Genomic DNA, 7,735 nt, shown 5'->3' on the forward strand with positions numbered 1-7,735 from the left:
CTTCTGCTTATTATGATAAAACAAAACAACCCCCCCAAGGAAAAACACCCCCCCCCCCCCCCCCCCCCCCCCTTCCTACCATAGACCCATTTTTGTATTTTTTTAGGTCAGGACTGGGGATCTTTAGGGGGAGAGAGCTTGTCAACCGTATTTGCCAGATAGAAGTAATATATCATCTGAAAGCTGAGAAAAAGATTAATTTGAGATGCAGCACTGTCAAGTCTGTAATAAACATTGTGTTTTGGTTAGCCACCGATTTGAATGTTGAAAGTAGTGCTGTTGCAGCAATTTGTTGGGTTGATACCATTGGTGACACAGATTTGGGGATACATTTAACAATTTATAAAGTCCCTCCAAAACACCACATTATTAAGACACCAAGACCTTTAGAATCTCCATAGAAAAATCCATACTGTGATTTTGTGTCTGAAACGTTTGACATTTGAAGATTTCTGCAAGAATAGCATTTCTTTGGACAATTGGATGGTGAGCACTACTGTTCTAGAAATAGCACAGAACCCCTTTACTGTTGATATAGCTTGGAAAGCCAAACATCCTCTGAATGCTCTAGGTCTCTAGTTTGTGGGTGTGATTATCCTAGAGGTCATGACAGGTCAATTTACCCAGTGATGTCAAGTTTCACAAAATGGTCTCACTATGTTTAAAGGCTTTCTATGAGGACTGACATCATCCCACATGAATACAACTAAGCTCATTGGATCCACAAGAGGCTCAGTTTCCCAGTCAAACTCAATTTAAGCAATTCCAAGAATGTTTAGGGACCCAAGTTGCCCCAGGCTGCATGTGATTATCATAAAGTGGGCGTGTCTGTAAAGGAGAGACTCATGGGAACCACAGAACCCATTTTTATTCTCATATTTTGAGGTGAGAGGTCAAGGGACCCCTGTGAATATGGCCATGCCAGTTTTTCCCCTCACCAATCTTTGAAGCATTGAAAGCATCCCCTTCCCGACAAGCTAGCATGACATGGTTGGTATTCCTTAGGTCATCTAGTTTCATAGGATACCAACGACGAGCTTGACACTCATGGCATTGTGTGCTGCTACAATACCTACTACTACTGTAAAAAATGGGATCCAGTTCCGATGGAGTGTCACTGGTCTGCTTCTGATTGATCGGTCATTATCACTTCCCACCGAGGAGAGAGCGGAGCAGCGAGCGGTGCGTTTGCCCGAGGCTGACAACGTGACACGAGACAAAGCTGCTATTTCACCAAGCATCTTGATTATGTGCTTTTTTAGAGCCTGGAGGGTTTCCACATGTTCTGCTCTATAATTAGACGTTCATTGTGTCTGCTGAGCAGCCTGCATGTGTGCGTGTTAGAAGCATGCTGATTTTGTTTTTGAGGAACAGGTAGACACACCCAACACACCCACAATATCCCAAAACCAACCTCTAATCTAATGCCACCCCTTATGCCAGGTGGAACTCTTGCTTTAAACTGATGAGAGATTCTCTTTTGTCTCATATTTATGAGTTATTGGAGACGTGGATGAGGACCAAAGTGAAAGTATATATCCCATGTCACACTGCATGTTAAAATAATTGATTGGTAAAAAGCCAACGCTAAAATGAAATCCTAAACAACGCCAACAGTGAAAGAAAAACTCCTGTTCAGAGCCATGAAACACACACACTTAATGATCAGCCACCTATAAATCATATTCCCAGTCCGAGACCCTCGTTTGTTTGTCAAAGCCAATCGGTGCTGCTACTCCCGCGCTGTCATTTATATTTGTCGGAGCCTGCAGGAGCTTCTCCTAATTCAGACAGCTTGTCAATGGGAGGGAGAGGCTCTGATGCCCATGGATGCCAGTGCTGGGTTCTAGCAACTTTGTTGTGTACGTGTGGGGGGAGGATAGCTCGCTGGGTCCCATCAAGTGAAGCTATAGGAAGGACGTGGGTTGCGTTACTAAGAGGCAGGAGGATATTGATTACAGGAGACTCCGACCTGGACGGAAGTTTGACTCACATGGTAAACCTGACAGATACATTAAAGCAGCTACAGTGTTCACATCGAACCAACACCTTTTCACTCTTAATTCCTAAAATGGTAAAATGGTCAATAAAAACCTTCTGTTTCAGTGTGTTGTAGCTTCATTAGCTCAATGCTAGTAGCACTTACAGTGATTATTTGGTGATTGTTTAGAAACTTCAGAGTGTTACCTTTCAATAGAGACTAAAACCATACATGTACTCCCAATGGTTCAATAAGAGCTGTCAGTTTACTTTGGGTACACCTTGGATAGGCGTTTTAGGCAAATTTTACAGGAGTGATAAGAGGATTTATTAAAAGAAAAAAAGAAAATCTTTGATAAGAAGCCCTATGGAAAGTTTAATTTCACTGTTGCTATTTTTACTGTACTGCCCGCCGACATCAAGAGATGTCTCAGAGAGCCATGACCTGCAATGATTGAATGGTATCCATAGCAACCAGCGTCATCGGGTCCGCCAGCAAAGCAGGTGACTGTGAACACAGAAGAAGGGCTCTCCTGATACTATGGAGGGCCAGTGAAATACTCGGGTTGCTTGTCCTTCCCTGTTTAATTATTTCAGTGTTTAGCATAAAGTGACCAAACTGGGACCTTCACAGGGTCGGCTCAGATTAAATATACAAATTATTGCCTGAGATTTTCTCTTCCTGTCGCTGATCTATATACATACAAGGAGAAGTCTTTTTGCTCCATAACTGATTTTGTTTCCTCCTTCTCTCTTTTTAATGACACCACACACAACTTGGGCTTCGCTGCTCTCCAACAACAAGCCTGTCCCCGTGGTTCGTGTCAACGCCGCAGCCAGTGGCGGGCCGTGCATTTTATACCCGGGCCTTCTGTGCTGTCCTACTACACTTGAGCCAGCTCCTAATAAGCTCACTATGACGCCACAGCTACGGTTATTTGTTTCTAGGGGTGTAACAATACATGTATTCTTTTAAACCGTTCGGTACGAGGCTTACCAACCGAACAATACATTTGAATAATCTAGTGCATTTGGAAAATGCAGAAGCTTAAATTGTGGGAAATATAATGTTTTCGGTGGACTGCGCTCACGTAACAGACAGCAGGCTGTGTGACCTTTTGAACCCGGAACAATAACAAAAAACAGCTGAGGGCCCTGCACGTGTGTTCAGGGAGGCTAAAGTAGCTTAGCGGTGAAACAACAGCGTCACACAGTCTACGAACTCTCCCCGCAGCGTTTAGCTGTTCCCTACTGATTCAAACAGGGCTAAAGCAATCGCCAGACAATCCCCATTTCTCCAGATCATAAGTCTTGCTTTGTAAAAGAAAACAACAGTCCGAACAGATTCAATTGTCCGTAAAATAACCCCGTGCATGACGGGATGCTTCGTAATTAACGGACAATGCATATAGTCCAAATCAATGCAATTAACACAATGACAAGAACAAACTCACAAGAACCAGTCACATATATTTATATGACAACAAAGCAACAAATCAATCCAGCAACACTGCAGCGCTAGACACGATAAACGACACGATAGACAAATGAACACAGTAGTAACACTACTGCAGATGTAAAGAAACAAAAGCAGTTCACTAACCAAAGCTGCCTTCACTTAAAGACAAAGTCCATCCTCCTTTCTTTGTTAACAAAGTCCGTAACTCCCAAATCCATTTCTCCTCCTCCTTCAGCCATTGAGTGTTAAAAAAACAAAGCTAGGTAAAAAAAAAAAGAATCTACAACAAAATAGTTTGAAAACTATGACAATCAACAATATCGTCCCCATTTACTTAAACTGCAAAGGCTCTCTAGCGGGCATCGGTTCTCTCTCTTTACATAGAGACAGAGGGGCTGAATCTGATTGGATAAAAGCTCTCCTTAAAACAAGCTGTGCTGGAAGCAGCGCTGCAGGCTGGAAGCAGAGCAACAGAGGAAGACAGGAGCTATGCAATGAGAAAATAAGCTAATGGGGAAAAAATTATAATGTATTTGTGAAAAATTATTAAATTATAAAATAGCTATAACATTGTGTTTCTGTTTAGGCCAGCAGAGAAGGCTTTGCCCTGGCCCACCACTGGCTGCAGCGAGTCATCTGCCCTCAGATGTGATGGCAGAATGGTGGAGGGGAGGGTGACAGGAGGACTTATTAGTCCCTCTGAGCCATAGTTGATTGATATTTGCTCTCTGCCCTCCTGAGCTGTGGGGTCTGCCTCTGCCGATATCGGTTGACACACAGCACCCTTCAATTGATTCCACTTTGGTCTTCAAATGCAGTTTCTGACACAGTTGTGCCATTAATCTCAGCAAAACCCCTTCACATAGTATAGTCATCCGAGGTTTGACAAAATGACTTAATGAGCTGCCCACATATCAGCTGGCACACACGCTTGGCCTCTCTGATTTAAATCGCTTTCTATTGGCAGTCCATCTAATTAAATATTAAAGAGCCATATGTAAATGGATGCTTGATGTTTTTCCTGTCCAGCGTGCCACTGATACAGCAAACTGGCATGAGCTCAGCTCTTTGATCAGTCCCTACCACTCCCGCCTGTTAACAGAAACTTTGCATTCATTTGTCACTTCGCTCCATGGCACCGCTGTTTTTGGCCCACCCCGTATTTAACATCAGCTCATCTGACACCAACCTGACGATTCCCTTCCCTCGGAAAGCTTCTGATTGCAATCTAAAAGTCACATCAAAGCGCCCGTTTTGCCTTTGATATGTTGGATGAGTTTCGACAGAGCAGGAAGTTTGTGTTTTGATGTGACTGTCGTCTGTGTGTCCTTGTGCCGTTCTGACTCGTATTTATTCTGAGGAGGTTGCCATGGAAAGGAGACTTGAGCTCTTGTGTGGGAGACTCGGTGTGGGGAGTATGTGGTACATCCTCAGCCAGAGCTGTAGCTTGTGATGGAGCAACATCACACGTTCATGGGAAGATGAGCTTTGAATTAAGCCCGCCTGGGAGCAGGTTGTGTGGGAAATGGTTTCAGGGTGACAGTGAAGTCTGTTCTCCCCTCTCTACCACAGTCTGTAGCTCGTTGGTGTGCTAGATTTACCTGCTGCTATGTAATCGCAGACTGATCTAAACTAGGGGTGTCACGGCACACAGAATTCCCGGTTGGGTATATACCTCGGTTTTTGGGTTCCGTATTTGTCCGGTACAATAGGAAAACAAGGAAAATGGAGAAAAACTTTTTTGTTCATTTATTTTGAAAATGATTAACATTCAGCAGTTGCTCATTGGCCATGATTGTTACTTTAACAGTTAAGGCATTTAAATATTGTTTAAATAAATAGCAATGGTGTGCTTCCAAAACTTGGGCTCCAGAATTTCTGTGTGGGAGTAGTAGACATAAACCGCTGTTTGGCTCACAAGGGTACCCAAAGGATGGCGCATACCGAACTTCCTGTACAGAACGGTTCAATAACAATACACATATTGTTACACCCCTAATCTAAACTTAGAGCTTAACATTCAGGCCCTAATTAACCTATGGCAGAAATGAGGGGTTTATTAGAGTGGCCCCTAATAAACCCCTAGGACGCACATATTCCCCCAATCCATTTTTCCCAGAACTTAACCAACAGATACTCCTACACTGGAACACTTGCACCAGGTTTTCTGTGTGACTCCCAAGAAAAAACGACAGCATCAGTCTTCACAGCAAACGCCCCAAAATGACATATGTTTACATTCAAGCAATCAAAACACGTGTAGTGAGGAGGTTGGGATGGGAGGGTGGGTTAAAACCCCAGGAGACCGATGTTTATATGAAACCAAAGATCAACGTTGAGTTTTTTCAATTACGTTGAAGTTACGTAACAAACTTAGTTCTTTTAACCCAAGCCATTGAATTTTGTTTCCTAAACCTAACCGAGTAGTTTTTTAGCCGAAACCTAGAGTTAATTTGTTTCCATGGTGGCGGTGTTAAGAGGTCGGGGCTCATTTCATGTATTTCTGTGACATCACGTTGGGATTTTATTTGGATGCTTGGCACTTGAAATGAGGCCTTTTTTGTCTGTATCTGTCATCTTGGAGGCAAGGGCATACAAAATCCCAGAGCCTACAATAATAGTCTTGTCTAAATCCCTTTTTTATGCTTCTGTGCCAGGGACAGCCGTGACCGGAGGCATTATGTTTTTGGGTTTTCCATCCATTTGTGATAGCTCAGGAACGCCTCGAGATATTTTCTTTCAATTTGGCACAAACATGGACCTGGACTCGAGGATGAACTGATTCAAATTTGGTGGTCAAAGGTCAAGCTCACTGTGACCTCACGGCCATCACATTCTTGTGAAAGCGATGTCTCAAGAGCGCCCCGGAGGTATTTCTTCAAATTTGCCACAAACATCCTCTAGAACTAAAAGATGAACTGATTTTATTTTGGTGGTCAAAGATCAAGTTCATCGTGACCTCACCAAACACGTTTTTCGGCTATGACTCAAACATGCACGTTGTCACAATCAGGCTTTGCCTTGGGTGTTTTGTGTGTGGTTTTCTGTAGCTCCTCACTTCCTTCACTTGTCCCTAATCAGTTCATTCAGTGCACCTGCCAGTCACACTCTCCCTCATCAGCACACTCTCCTCACCTGTTCTAGTCACTATTTAAACCCGTCTTTCACTCACTCACTGCCAGATCATTGTTTGTTTTCTACCTACCCGCCCGTTTTGCTCGTCCTGTTCCCGATTTTTCAGCCTGCCTGTTCTGCCTTGTCCAGCCGGATTTTCCCCCTCGTTTCTTGTCCTTGGTTTCCCTGTGTGTTTTTGGTTTGTTCATTAAACCCTTTTTCTCTTCACCTGATTGTCTGCATTTGAGTCCTCATTATGTCCCGTGACAGAATGATCTGGCCAAAGATGGACTCAGCAGACCACGGTTTGGAGCGTGTTCTCCATGAGTGGTACCAGCAGTTAGCGGGAACCCGTCTGGCCTATGAAGGGCCTCCGTGTGTCCAGAAGGAGAAACGTGACATGATGGACTGCCTGCTCAACCCTCGGAGGAGACAGAGGCAGAAGAAGGGTCGGACTCCCGTCCCCGCTGGGCCGCAGCGATTCCCCGCTCCCGCTGGGCCGCAGCTAACTCCAGCTCCCCGTGTCCTGTCAGTGGTCCGACCAACTCCAGCTCCCCGTGTCCTTTCGGCGGTCCGACCAACTCCAGCTCCCCGTGTCCGGTCGGCGATCCAGCCGATTCCAGTTGTCGCCTCAGAGCAGCAGCAGCTATCCCCGGACCCGGCCGCCGCCTCGGAGCAGCAGCTATCCCCGGACCCGGCCGCCACCGCCGCCTCGGAGCAGCTGCGACCTCCGGCCGCCGCCGCCTCGGAGCAGGTGCGACCTCCGGTCCCGGCCGCCGCCGCCTCCGAACCGCAGCAACCTCCGGTCCCGGCCGCCACCGCCGTCTCCGCGGCTGCAACGACCTCCGGCCGCGACGTCTCCGAACAGCAGCGATCTCCAGTCCCGGCCGCTGCCGCCTCCGCGCTGCAACGATCTCCAGCCCCTTACCCCGCTGGGTCATCAGTCTATCCCCCTGAGCCCCAGTCTATGGACTCCGGTTGCCCGGAGCCCCATCTCCAGCCCCTGGAGACCCGTTCCCCGTCTGATCAGCAGCCCCTGGAGACCCGTTCCCCGTCTGATCAGCAGCCCCTGGAGCCCCGTTCCCCGTCTGATCAGCAGCCCCTGGAGCCCCGTTCCCCGTCTGATCAGCAGCCCCTAGAGCCCCGTTCCCCGTCGGGTCCCCAGCTTCTAGAGCCCCGTTC

General features: G+C 46.4%; 1 protein-coding gene across 4 annotated transcripts in view; it reads left to right on the plus strand.

The window, feature by feature from the left end:
* LOC116398787 (copine-9) overlaps positions 1 to 7,735 on the plus strand; it is a 144,659-nt gene that overhangs the window by 49,240 nt on the left and 87,684 nt on the right. The gene's annotated exons all lie outside the window — the stretch shown is intronic.

This window comes from Anarrhichthys ocellatus, unplaced genomic scaffold (genome assembly GCF_004355925.1).
Source record: "Anarrhichthys ocellatus isolate YVR2014 unplaced genomic scaffold, GSC_Weel_1.0 scaffold90, whole genome shotgun sequence".
Taxonomy (NCBI): Eukaryota; Metazoa; Chordata; class Actinopteri; order Perciformes; family Anarhichadidae; genus Anarrhichthys; species Anarrhichthys ocellatus.